This window comes from Monocercomonoides exilis (assembly GCF_001643675.1).
Source record: "Monocercomonoides exilis strain PA203 chromosome Unknown scaffold20-1493094, whole genome shotgun sequence".
NCBI lineage: Eukaryota > Preaxostyla > Oxymonadida > Polymastigidae > Monocercomonoides > Monocercomonoides exilis.
The window spans coordinates 411210-426101 of record NW_027150565.1 but is presented as its reverse complement, the minus strand read 5'-3'; positions in this window follow the sequence as shown (position 1 = coordinate 426101).

Below are 14892 nucleotides of genomic sequence, written 5' to 3'. Positions count from 1 at the left end.
TTATCAATAACACATATGATCTTAACTCAACTATTTATTATCTTCATCGCTCTATCTGCTTTCCATTAATAAGTGATGATCTTTCTCCAAATTTCTTTTTATCATAATTGCTATTGAGATAATCTTTTCTGTTGAATGAAACTCTTTTTTATTTTTTTAACATGTGTAATGCAAGAGAGCTTTTTGATATATTTGAGTCAATGATCGTCAATCCAGCTTCATCCACTTTCTATCCATCACAATACATAATATTATTCAAGCAACCCTCAATCACCTCAACACTGTCCCATTCGAAAAAATTAAACCTGTTGTTTCATCTTGTCCTTATTCCATCTTTTCTCCATAGAACTATTTCGTGATTTCTTTTTATCCCCTATCTCGATGATGAAAAACAACAAGATAGCTTCAGCGTTTGTTGAAATAATCAGTTGTGCTACAGAAAAACAACATTTAATCTCTTATCCACAATCATTTATCTTCTCCATCCGATCTGCAGCTTGAATAAGAATGCTTATGTGTTTTGTTCCTTCATGTTCGATAAGTTGATTTTTCACGAAGATTTGTTGAAATCCTCCAAAAAAATGATTTTCAAATAAATAAACTTTGAATGGTTACAATCAAACCAATTCATTTTCAATTATTTTGTTTGATGTCCAAACAATTCATAACTGAATCAATTTCCAAAATAACGCTTTTTCCATATGGGTAATTCTTTTTGAAAAGTCGCAAATGTTTAATTATCAAATAAATCAAAAATTCCATATTTTGCTCAAAATTTTGTTAAAATGCAACAAAACTCCCTAATATGGAATCTATTTCTGGATAATGCTATTTCACACATTCAGAAAAAAATTAGTGAGTGGAAACAGAAATTTGAGCTAATTATGAAATTTTTGATTTATTTGAAAATAAAACGTTTGCGACTTTTTAAAAAAAATTACACAAATAAAACTCCATCCAACTTTCGTCTATCCAAAAAAAGATATGGAACTGATAGCTGTTTCTGTTCTAAAGAATTTTCCAATATTTGAATGACATCTCACTCTTTGAAATAAGTGCCATGATTGATTTCATACGTATTAATGATCAATAATTGTTGATTCGAATCATTCAAAGTCAAATTCACAATGAACTTCCACCACACCTTTAACAGTTTCTCAAAATCCTTTGTTGACTCTATAAAGAATCATTCGTTGATTTTTTTCATTTGAATGAAAAAATAACTCGTTCATATCCGTGATTTTCATCTTCAGAGCTACTCCAACGACTTTCAAGATATTTCATATCCTTCAACGCTCAATAAACAATAAAAATTCCATTTTTTTTCTTTTCTTTCTTAAATCCAGTTAAATTTGATTTGAAAATTTTTATCCATTCGTATTCAATGGATTTTTTGATCAGATATTTCAAAAATTGAGAACTCTTCCTTGTCCTGTTTTTGCAAGTTAGTAGTAACAGAGTTTTTGATAATATCGGTAATATGTTTCAAACAATTAATGAACAATCTTGCTCATCTATTTCAGGATATTAAATTATTGATATTTTCTTAAATTTTATTGTGGTGTATTCCATTGCAATCATTTTTAATTCTTAAATTTGCAGATGAATAAAAAAAGAAAGTTTTGTGAACAACCTTTTCTTGCAAATTTTTAAACAAAAACACTAAAAAATGTTCTCTTCTTTAAATTTTGTTAGTAATTTGTAATTGCATTTGGTGAAATCAATTCGAAATGCAATCTCAACCAAATGAATTCAATTCTTTTGTTATCGTGATGAGCGATTTGATAAGCACTTTGTCATTAAATAAAATACTTCTCTTGCTAACATTATTTCTCTTCTGCATTGACTTTCCCTTCAAAATTTTGAAACAGTGATACGATAGAATTGAAATTGTTTTTGAAGTTATTTCTTATTGAAATATCTATTTTTAAATGGGACAATGAACCATAACATTAAAGACAAATAACCTTCATGTCAACAGATTGAAGCATCGTTGAAAGAAGAGAAAGTCACAAATCAGAACGATCGAAATTGTATGAATATATCGTTAAAAGTTTGTTTGAAATTTTCATTTTGTGGTTAACACATTCATTGATTCAGGATCAAAATGATTTTATTTATTTTATGTTATCATTTTATTTTTCTGAAGCGTATTTGTTATTTTTTATGTTCAAGCAAGCAAACAGAACAAAGTGTCTGATGCTACAATTTTTTTAACCAAATCCGTTTTTATCACCTTTTCAGATATCAATATATTTTTTCAAATATTCATGATTAATCAATGAATTATGATTAATTTTTCATTAAGATTAATATACCAAAAATAATAATTTAAAGTTGAAAAACTTTCAACCATAGTCGAAAAAGTTTCAATCAAAGTTAAAAAATAATTATTCGAAGTCGAAAAATTTTCAAACGAAATCGAAAACCTTTCAAACAAAGACGAAAGTTCGATAAAAAAATTTTTTCAAAAAGTAGACAAAAATCAATAAAAGTTAAAAAACATTGTTTTAGTTGAAACATCAATGATCCTTGTAATATTTAATAATATTTCTTTTTTTTTTTCAGATATTTTTCTTTGTTTTTTTTATCCAATAACAAAATAAAAAAAAATTTGTGAGAAATTCTGACAAAATTTTTATCTTATTTCAATTAAAAGAACACTGCTTTTCAAAAGTTTTTCTTTAAATGGCTAATTTTTTTTGAAAAGTTCCTTTTGTTGAAATTTCAAATGAAAATTAAATTTCATATTTTTATCATATTTCTGTTCCCACTTACGAAAATTCACTGTGATTGTGATAATAGTATTGTTTAGGTTTTATTTCCATTAAAGAGAAATTTCGAGAGTGGGAACAGTAATTTGATGAAATTATGAAATTTTTATTTTATTAGAAAATTAAACAAAAGGAACTTTTCAAAAAAATTCACCCAAATGTATATTTGTCTTATTCACAATCAAAAAGGAATGATGTTTGAAATATTGGCTCTCTTATTTCGCATTTTTTCAACAAAAAACTCATTTCCAATGTAAAGAAATTAATCTTTTTGTTTTATTTAAAGCTTGTTTTATAGTATAAATTGGTTCAAAATCTTTGAAATATCAGAAAATAACAACACACAAACATTGCTGATAATAATCACAAAAACAAAATGACATTTTTTTTATTGAATACACTTTTTAAAACTAGAATTTTTTTTTGAATAATTTTCTTTTTCGTTTGAAACTTTTTTGACTTTAAATAATAATTATCGACTTTGATTGAAAGTTTTTCGACTTTGAATTATTTCTGGTGTTATTTGTGAAAAAAAGTGAAACGCACATTTAGACAATTGAAATATGATGTGACATCAAAAAGCTAAAACTTTTTAATCATTTTTTCCATTTTTTGATAATTATAACAATAATAGTGAAAATCACCTTTATGAATGATGCTTCAAAGCAAAAAAACACTGTTTCATATACACATTTTGAACAAAGAATTGTATTTGCCATTGTGCACAGGTTTTTCACCCTTCTATAAGGATAAAGAAAAAAACATTTTTTATTTTTAGAGAAACTCGGATAATCTTATTTCTCCCAGTTTCTCCGAAAAGTGAAAATTATTTTTTAATAAATTTCATTGTATTGGGATGGTGATAAAAACTATTCATATTTGTTCATATTCATCGAGGGAATAGTTGGGTTCATTGATGAAATGCAACTGTCAATAAATGTGAACACTTTCAATTACTGTGGACTATGGTATTATCTCAACAACCATTAACACTGACTATAACAAATTGAATAACGATAAATCAATATCTGTTTTCACAAAAAAGCAATTCGATAAAATACACACTAATATTCAGAATAAAAATATCTATTGAAATTTTTATTCTATAAAAAATATTTGGATGTTTCAATGTTACTTAAGATTTGTGGATTTTTATTTTGAAAGGATTTTTATTGAATAAAATATTTGAAAGCGTGACAATTTTTCTTTAAAAAAAGGAAAAGAAAATAGATCGAAAGAAAGACAGTAATTGATAAACTTTTTTGAATTCTGAATACAGTCTTAATCGGATATTATCACATCTGGATTTGCACAACTTTATTTGATCATATCTGATTGCGATAATATACGATGATCCATTTCACAGAAAAATACAAAACAAAATTAATTAATTAATTAATTTAGTGTCGTTTTTTTAATTTTTGGGAATTCTTCATAAAAACGCATTTTTCAATAGATAAAACAATTTTTCGGATTTTATTATGTTATGAAGACTTATTTTAACATTATTTTGAAAAATCAAAAAACTGAAATTCTTTATCAAAAAATCGAATTTTCATTGAATAATTCACCCATAATAAAACAAAATGAGATTATATATTTTCATCCCTGTGATTATATGCGATGAAAAATGAATGAAAAAAGGCCAAAAATGTCGGTGCATGGAAAAATGTGACAATATACGAATGTGATTGTATTCGATGCGATTATATCCGGTTTTGACTGTATTCGTTGTATTATAACATTTTCGGTAACTTACAACTCTGGGTTTGAAAGAAAAGCGAAAATGAATTTTTTAGAAAATATGTTATTTAGGGTCAAAATGTGATTGAAAAAAATAAATTTGTCACAATTCATTCTATGATGCATCTGCTCCATCATCCGCTCCTAAAAAATCAAAATCATCTTCCGTTTCTTCATCATTTTCATTTAAAACCGGCACATCACTTTCATCAGATTCTTCAGTTTCGTCTTTTTCAGTTTCATCCATTTCTTTTTCCACATTTAAGTGCTTATAAACAAGTGATTTTTGAATGAAATCTTCAAATTCATGTGTTTCTGATCTTTTATCAACAAAGTTTGCCACAAAGTCATCAATGTATTTTTCTTTTATTCCATTTCAAGGAAGAGATTTTCTAAAGCTTGTCCAAGTGCTTTCAATCAAATTTGTACAAATGCCACTTTCTGGATCAACAAAATTGTATTTGTGGCAAACAGTGTGATGATCATAACCTAAAGATGATAATGAGCTGTAGGTATTCCACTCATCTGAGTAAATAGTTGATCCTGGAATTGTGTTATCTTCGATAATTGGCATAAATGTCTCTTTTTTGTTGTTTTTCACTCTCACAATCAAACATTTTCTTTTCTTTCTATCATTCCGAATAACTATGTCTGTTTCTTTCTTCTTCCTTTTCCAAACTTTCTTTTTCGCAGAATTGCTTCATCTGTTTCAATAATTATTCCTGGGCCACCAAGCTTTTCGAAAGATGTTGAACCGTAATCGGACATGCATGCTATTCCAATGGAATAAAACCTCCTACAGTATGTCTTTAAACATCAGTCAAAAAGCCACACTGATATATTTCTATATTAATCCAGAAACACAGAAATATCATCATCATTTTCTCTATAGGTATTTTTGAATTTTTCAAAGGAATCAATCCTAACAATGAGCAGTATTTTCCACATCTGTTACACCTGTAATTTCTGTAATTATCTCGAGCTTCTATGGAGAAATTATTCCTGCACTTAGGGCATCTTCAGTTCACTTCAAATGGCATAAACCTCATTGTCCAATTCCAAACTGCTTTAAAATCTTGTAACAGTTTTGTTTTTTGTATAATGTTAGTTTTGCGAACCGGAATGTGAGACATCAAGCGATCAAATTTGACCCATCCCAAAAAAAGTGGATATTTTCCCAAAATTTAAAAATTTTATTTCTCACAAACCCGGAGGTTTGAGATGATAATTTTTTTTTGAAAATGAATAACAAGTAATTATCTGCTTTAATATACAGGTTTTGGATTGTGGTGTATTGTTACCCTCAACAGAAGTTTATCAAAATCATTCTTTCCACAGCTGGAAACATCAAAAACAGTTTGTGCAAAAAATACCTGACAAGATCGATATCTCAATAACCGCAAGAAGATAAATTCCGATAATTTCCCTCAAAACACATATCATCAATACAAGCTTGTGTGACATAAAAGACTTTCAGGACAGCTTCGTTTGTGCTCAGAAAAAATATTTATCGTAATTTCGGAGAAACTCAAAATCCTATTTATCCGAGATTTTAGTAATAATTTTTTTCTGAGCATAAATGAGGAAGTCTTGAAAGTCTCGTTTATCATTTGAGTTAGTATTGATGAGATATATTTAGAAGAAAATTGTCACAATTAGACCTCTTGCAGTTATTGTGAAATCGATCTTGTCCTGTATTTTGCGCGATGTCCTGATTTTTTTGCGATATCTGTAAATTGCTTTCCATTTTTCAAAGTGTTTCAGCTGCAAACATGTAATAATTATTGATTTTTTTTCTTTCTTTGAATTTCTATTGATTATGTCGAAAATAAGAACATGAAAATTGAATAAAACAATAAATGCACAATTTTTAAATCAATCCAATCATTTCTTTAATATTCTTATTTTGAAAGTTGCAGGTGCAATTTTAAAGCAAGGACAACAATTCTTCGATAAAAAACAAAAAATTGAATGTAATTAAGAAAACTTCAAAAATGTTAATAGCTGCACACTGCAATATTTTCGATATAGTTCTATTTTTGCTGTTTCACAAAAATTTTTTAATCAAAAATGCTGCATATCGTTTATTATATCTTATTTCACGAATAAATATTGAAAAGAAAGCAATAGGGTCATTTTAACAAATCATATTCGAGTGAATATCAGTTTTCACTCCATTTATTCGAGTATATGTGTTTTAAAATAAGTGAAATAAAAAAATTGCTAAATTTGTTTAACAAATAATTCTGTGATTGCATATCTTGATCAAACAAATTTGTTATAATTTAGATAATATCAAAAGTTTCAACCATATTTGTCTTAATTTATTTGTGAAGTTCCATTTGTATAATTTTCAAAAAAATAAAAAATTTCATATTTTTAACAAATCTCTGTTCCCACTCACGAAAATTCTCAAAAATAAATAAAATAACATTATCAAAATTTCGTTTTCATGAAAGCAAAATTTGATGAGAGTGAACATAAATTTGATTTAAATATGTAATTTCATATTTTTATTAAAATAAAACAAAAGGAACTTTTCTAAATATTTTTGACATTTTAATCCATATTTCTTTTTAATTAATTATGACTTATTGTCAAATTTTTCTATTTATTTCTATTTTTACCTTTTTTTCCTTTTTTTTCCTTTTTTTTCCTTTTTTTTTTATTTTTTTATTTTTTATTTTTTATTTGGAAGAAAAAAAAGTATTTATGAATTAAAGTTAGCAAATTCGAATTTTAAAAAAAGTTTTGTTGAAAGAAAGAATATTTAAAGGAAATGAAGCTGTAACGAAATGATAATAGAATCGTTTCAAACATGAAGAATTGCCTCAAATGTTTGTAATATAAATGAAAACCTTTGTTCTCCAATTATATTTTTCGTTTTTGATATGATTCGTTCACAGCTGGATTCACTGCAGGAAGAAACAATCAATGAAAGACACAGACCGGAGTAAATCATCTGTAAACTTTTGAATTCTGCTAGAAAATTGAAATGTATTTCTGAATTTAACTCAAACAGCTCTTCAGGCTTTGATTTCGTTTGCCTTTCAAATAATAAAAAGCAACCTTCAACAAACTCCTTTTCAATACTTCTCAAAACTTTTTCTGAATATTTTGTTATTAATTCAACAAGCCGTGGGAACCAATCTGCAAGCATTTCATTTTCTATTCGTTTATATTTTTGAAACTCTTTTTCTTAGTTGTATTCCAGTAACAATTCCGATTTGTTTGAAGAAAACAGCTCAACAATTTCGTCATATACATTTCGTTCAAGATCAGAACGTGGTGTTTTCAATATTCTGCGATTGCGGATATATGCCTCATTTTCTTTTCTGTTTTCTATAAATCGATCATTCTCTTCATATCCTGTTTCTTTTCAGAATGCTTCTCCTTTTGGCAAATCTGAAAAAGTTGAAGGAGAAATATTAGAGGTAATGGACAATTGTTAAGTTGTTGAATGCAGTTCAGACAAAGAGGTTTTCAATAGACTGGAAATATCACCTGAAGATGATGTATTTCTTTCTTCTTTTTTTCATATTGATCATTTTTTGTGAGAATTCTTCTGACAAGAATTCGTGCATATCACCAGTGCAATTTTCTTCTTCTTCCAACAACCCGAAATCATCGCTTTCATCATCTTCTGTTTCCCCATCATCAATTTTTTATTTTTTTTTCACTATTTTCAATATTTCTTTCATCCAATTGTTTTATTAGTTCCATTTCAGCCTGAATATAACTTTGACTTTAAAAAATGAAAGAAAATGTTAAACTCAATCTTTGAAAGGCAAGCAACCAATTACACCTATGTCATTTTCGAATGTGTCTTTCAAAATTTTACATAACTTATTGTTGTAACTTGTTTCAATAATAATATAAAAAAATTAAAATACGAAAAAGAGGAAAAGATGATTTCAGAAAAAATGAAACACATTTGATAATCTTTTGTCAATAAATCCATGGTTTTCTGCAAAGGATGAAACAAAGAAACGGTTGTTTGTTTTGTTGTTGAGGAATCATTCAGGCAAAAATCGTTCGATTTATTATAGCGAACTGAGAATATTGATGGAGTCGATAAATTATTATTTGGAAATTGCTGTTTTCGTATTAATTGCGTGCAAGTTGGAGTGAAAGTGTAAGAAAGGACAATGTTCTCCCATCGAGTTCCAATTAAATAATAATTATACAATAATATCAATGATTTATCAATAACGTTTCACCATTTATTTTCCTTGAAGGGCTTTTGCTCTAACAAAATATTTAAAATACAAAAAACTTTGTATTATTATTTTAAAAATTTGACTCGATTTTGTATTGCCATTTTCGAATAACATATGAAGCAAATGAAAAGGGAATAAGAACACTTTTGCTTTGATGATATCCACAAGGCTATCCGTGTCAATTAAATGTTCCTTTCGAATTAGTTTATTTTTTCTCCTGATGAACGAAGCTTTTTCAAACAAGGAATTCCATCATGTTGAAACAAATGAAGGAGAGCGCTTCTTTTGAAGATTCCTTCTCGACTTAGAATGGGCTTTTTGATCAACAATCAAGATTTTAATTTTCAGATCATATAGAAATGGCACATTGGAAAATTAATTTGTGATAACAAAATTTGTCAAGTGATTAAAGCAGTAAATATGAAAAGGAATAAATCTCTGATACCTTTCTTCAATTGAATCTGCATTTCTTTCCTGGCTTGTGAAATTCTCAATGGCTCTGATTTGAGAAGAAAACCCATCTGTACAAAAACTTGTCACAATTGTGTTATATTGACTGAATTCATGTATTAGATTGTTAACAAGAATATTGAACTCTTTGGAAGTTCCGCATGGTAGATATAATCCCCAAAATAATGTTTTGCTGTCAAATGATAGTTTTGATACCGTAACAACAATGATCTTTCTATTCGCCACTGATGCTCCATCCAACATAATGCTCACTCCATTGTTCCGTATTATCGATTCTTTTTCCTTCACAACTCTGGATTTTTCCATAAGAACCATGTGTGCGATTTTCTTGCGTGTCAAATATGGGAATATTGATTCCGATGATAGCGAAGTGTTGCTTTGTCCAGCTTTGATCAATGAAAAAATAAACGAATTCATTTCTATAGATGATGATGACAAAAACGAAGAATTGCATCTGCAAATCAAGGAAATGAATTGCTTTTGTAATTTTGAAACACTTGTTGGACCATCCAGCATTGAAAGAGACATTGGATCTTTGCAAATTGATATGGAGTTACACACTTTTGTGAATCGAACAATATTTTTGTGTTTCAAATATTAACATTTATGATTAACAGTTATTGAGAAATTTCTTTGGCCTGAAATGCCATAGGAAAATCCATCATTCGAAATCGGGCACAGATAATACTTATAGCAATCTTTTTTTGGTGTTCTATTTTCATCAACAAGAGTGTAAGATATTTATAATGATTTTCCGATAACTTAAAATGAAATTCGAGAAAGAAATTCATTTTTTTTTCGAGGATGATCATACACTTTCCATAAAGAAAAACACAAAGATGTTCACATTGAAAATTATTGATAAATAAGAACATCTGATTCATATTTTATTTCGCACTATTATTGTGATCAAACGAATTTGTGGCCTACTATTTCTAATATCTTTTTCATCTTTTCAAAAATTTCTTTCTGAAATAAATGTTAGAAATCTTCTAATTGGTACAATAATGGTTATTGTTCACGCAATATAATCATTTGTCAAACATTTTTGTAATTCATTTGGCATATTTTGAAGTTTTGTTTCTTCTTCTGGTTCGATCATATTCTGACTCGATGTGACGTTGTGACGTCAGTGACTTTAGTGACGTATCAAATTTTCGATTGTTGCTTTCTCGTCAAGAAATTATGAAAAATTGTTATTTTGATGTTTTTAAATAATCGAAAATTATATCTCACAAAGATTTAAACCAGCAGCTTTTTATGAAAAATATAAATTGTTTTGAAGATATATATTTCGAAAATTTGATTTTATTGCTAGTGAAGAAGAAAAATCTGTCAAGTCCGTCAAAAATCGAAAAAGTCACATCAGAATTCTACACTTTACCCAGGGTTAATAATTTCAATATGAAATTAAAAATTTCTCTTATCAATTTTTTATAATTTTTTTTAAATGAAAATATTGATAACAAATATTCACATCCCTGGGAAACTGATACTGGACCCAAGTCCTGCTAGTCTCTCAATTATTAAGTATTAATTGAGCAACAGGATTGAATCAGTTTAGACCTCAGCAGAATATTATTCGGTTTCATTGGATAAGCATTAACAAATTTATCGGTGAAAAAGCGGTTGATGATGTGATTAGCAATAGTTCAAGTTGTTTGAAAAGAAACATTTTTGGTTAATGCACAATATACGACCGTAAATTAAATTAACATATGCTGAAGCTATGATGATAACTAGTCGTGCACAAATGTTTTTTTCTTTCAACTGTTAGCGGAAACACGAACGGAAAATTGAATTTTTCGTATTATAATTTTTTTGATCAAAAAATATTTTAAATTTTCTTTATCAAATTTTCAAAAATTTTTGCAATTTGTGATTGAAATAAAAACAAATACTTTTTAAAAAATATGAAAAAAGCAATGCAACTGTTATTTATTCGTGTTCATATTCAGAATGCTCCGCTCCATCGCTAACTTCCATCGAATCCTTAGAAATTTCTTCGTTTTGTTCAGCAAAAACTGGCACATCTCCATCGTCATCATCTTCTTAGTGGTCTTCCTTTTCATCTTCAATATATTCATCCACTTTTTATTGACAAATTTCTCTTTCTGTTTCAACAAATGCTAATTGTTTTCTTTTTTCAAACACAAAAGAAGAAATATCATCATCAATGAATTTCTCCTTCAGCCCCGTGCGAGGCAAATCTTTTCGAAATTGACTCCAAAGTCCCTCAATCATATTGGTGCATATTTTGCATTCTGGGTTTTAAAAATGATATTTTGGCAGACGGTTTTGTGACCATAACCGAGATCACTGAGAGATGAGTATGCTCTCCATTCATCACTGTGAATCACAGTTCCTGGTAAGACATTCGCTTGAATGATTGGTAGCGATGTATCTTTTTTCCTATTAGTAACTCTGATAATAAAAAAGCTTCCTTGTTTCCCTTCCTGAGTTCTTTGAACAGCTCCTAATAGCCAGATCTGCTTCTTCCATCTGCCTTTATGATATTTTCTTCTGTTCAAAATTGCTTCGTCAATTTCCACAATTGTATTTTCACCTCCAATTGGTCGAAACGATGATGCTGCGCTCTGTGCCATTTCTGTTGTTGCTAGGGAACAGTAAAAACCAACTGTATTTCTATGCACACCAAGAAGTGAAGAAGTTTGCATGATTGAAAGCTTCATCCATTTGAAAAGGAAAATATGCATTAATTTTCCAATTCCTATTTTTTGATTTTCTATTGATAGATTTGACAGAAGACTTATTGTTTTATTGCATCTGAAGCATCTCCATTGCCTAGAATTAGGATTTCGTTCATAGAGAACCATTTCCTTGTGACAATTTCTGCATTCTTTGTATCTTTGATTTAACACTTCATTTCTGAACCATTCCCATGTATTATTTGCGTTATAAAATAATTCGTTGAAGAAGCTAATTGTGAATTTGCGATCCTCAATTTGCATTCAGAAAAAAATTGCAAAATAAATTTTTAGATCAAAAATTTTGATCGATCCCATATTTTGAGTTAAAGTTAATAAATTTCATGGTTCCAATAAAAAAGTTTCCACACAAAAGAAATTCATGCAAAATATATAAAACGGTTAATAATATTCTTATAATCATCCACGCAGAAAATTGTAATCGGTCGTATATTATGCACTTACCAAATTTATTGGAAAAAAACATGAAAAAAAGAAAGACAAAAAGCATTTGCACCTGTGAAAGTTCAAATCGATATGCAATTTATTTATCGACTGGTATTTATGAAAAAAAAATTCTCTGAACCTTCGTTATTTTCACTGCAGTTTGTTCAAAGTTCAAAATCAAAAATATATCATCGCATTGAATAATAGGAAGAAATAATCTAAACACAATGAAATTAATAATTGTTTGACTGTTTGTCAACAAATTGAAATCCTTTTCATAGAAATTTGATCAAAAGAGTTTATGATCGAAGGAATAATAATGGATTCTTCAAAAAAAAATCACTCTTAACCTTCTTCATCGTTTGATAACAAAATCCGACTTCCGAATATTATCATCTCCATCACAAAAAATCTTCGAAATAAAAAAGAAATATTTTATAACCTGGAAAACTGCTACAGTTTCCAATTCAATTTCAAACGGGACATGGGAACGAGGATTCACAGCGATGAAAGCTAATCGGGAAGTGGGGAGAATTGGCCAACCATTAATAATCACAAGTGAACAATTGGAAAAAGTTGAAAACCAAGTCATTGCACTTTTTTTTGAACAAAAAAGTGTTTGAGTGAAAAACATTCAATCGATGGTTTGACGAGTTGATCTTTTTTATTTTTTTTGACTCCTTAATTTTTCTGATATTGGAGATTTTAAGTGCAAGTTGTGAAAGAGATAAATAATAGAAAAAAGTTAATTCAAAATATGCCTTTGATCTCATTCAAAGAAGCTCAATATTAAAGGCATGCATTTCCAGTCCCATGGAAATTGCAAAAATCCGTGTTCAATCACAAGAGGCAATTCGTGAATGGTTCCAAAAATTGTCTTCCATCATTACAGCCAATAGAATTAATGAGACTGATATTTCCAATTTTGACGAATCTTCAGTTAGTGTAGGTGATGGAACAGAATAACTTGTTTCTGCGGAAATAACAAACACATCCTTCTCCTTCTTCATTGCCAAATCGGAAAATGCGACTTTATGTGTTAGCATTAGTGCCGACGTGTCTCATCTTCCTTATATATTAATAAACCCACGAAAAAAGATACCACAAGAGTTTTCTTTTTTATCATCTTTAAATATATTATATATTGGTTCTTCATTAGGTTGGATAAATTCGGAAACATTTCGATTTATCATGATTCAGAAATGGATTCAGCTGATAGCGAATGAACTGAAAACGTCAAAATTTTTGAAAGCTCTGCTATTGCCGGACAATCACCGTACTTATTTTGATTCGGAGGTTGTTTCGTTTGCTAATCATAACAATATCATCATCGAAACCTTTCCTCCGAATATGACACAACTTTTACAGCCGTGTGACAATTGCGTGTTTTCTCGATTGAAACTTGTTCTTCAAAATTCATTTATTGGACCTTCAAATTTAACGACTTCTTTTTTCAGAAAAGCTTTGGTAGATGTGTTAAAAGAATCTTTGTCTGCTGCACCTTCTTATTCTGTAATAAAATCTGCATTTTTAAACACTGAAGTTCATCATATTGATGCTGCTCCTGTGTTATCCAAAGTGTGCGGTACAGCTTTGTTGTGGAAAGCATCATCTTCTTCATATTTATCCACAATAGATCTGAAGAAAAGCGTACTTGGAGATTTCTTTCCAAAAGAAAGTTTGTTATTATGTGAATAAAAGTCCACAAATACATGCGATTGAGATAAAGAAAACAGAAAAAACGGATAAAAAAGGAATTTCAAACAAAGACAGAGGAGTAGAAGAAGAAGAGCAAAACGAAAGCGAAGAATCGAAAATAATGAAGAAAAAAAATTGAAGATTATAATCTTTACGGAAATGAAAACAATAGCACCTATGAAGAGGAGGGAATATTATCTTCTGATCAGAAAACAAAGTTCAGAACTAAATAAAAAGAAAAATTGAAGATATTTATTAAATCAGAACTGTGTTTGTCTTCATTTTCCAATTCACGCTGCTTTTTTAAATAAAAACAAGATATTTACGATAGTGTTTAAACACTTTTTTTCAATTGTGAAATCATGTTTCTGTTCGATATGCAATAATTACCAAAAAACAAAATGCTAAATGTGATGCCAAAATAATAACATGAAAGAAAAATTACATAATTTCAGTTCACACAACGACCGCTTTTTCCACCGATGGTATTTGTTATATCTTTATTTATTAAACAATTATTTTTAATTAATTAAATAAACTATATTTGAAAAAAAACATAACATATTTTCATTCATATTTTTGCAATTATGCAGTGGAAAAATTGCTAAAAAAGTTTTTTAATTTAAAAAAGAATTTTCAATAGAATCGTTGAAAGAATAATTATCTGATAATGAGTCCAAATGTGAATTTTGAAAATTTGAATTTCAAATTTGTGAAACACCTGTTTCGCTTGTTAAGCTATTTGAATCAAAAGAATAATTTGTGTTTTTTAAAAAAATAACAAAAAAATTCAAAACATTTTTTTCTTGATGCACACTTAAAATTTTCATT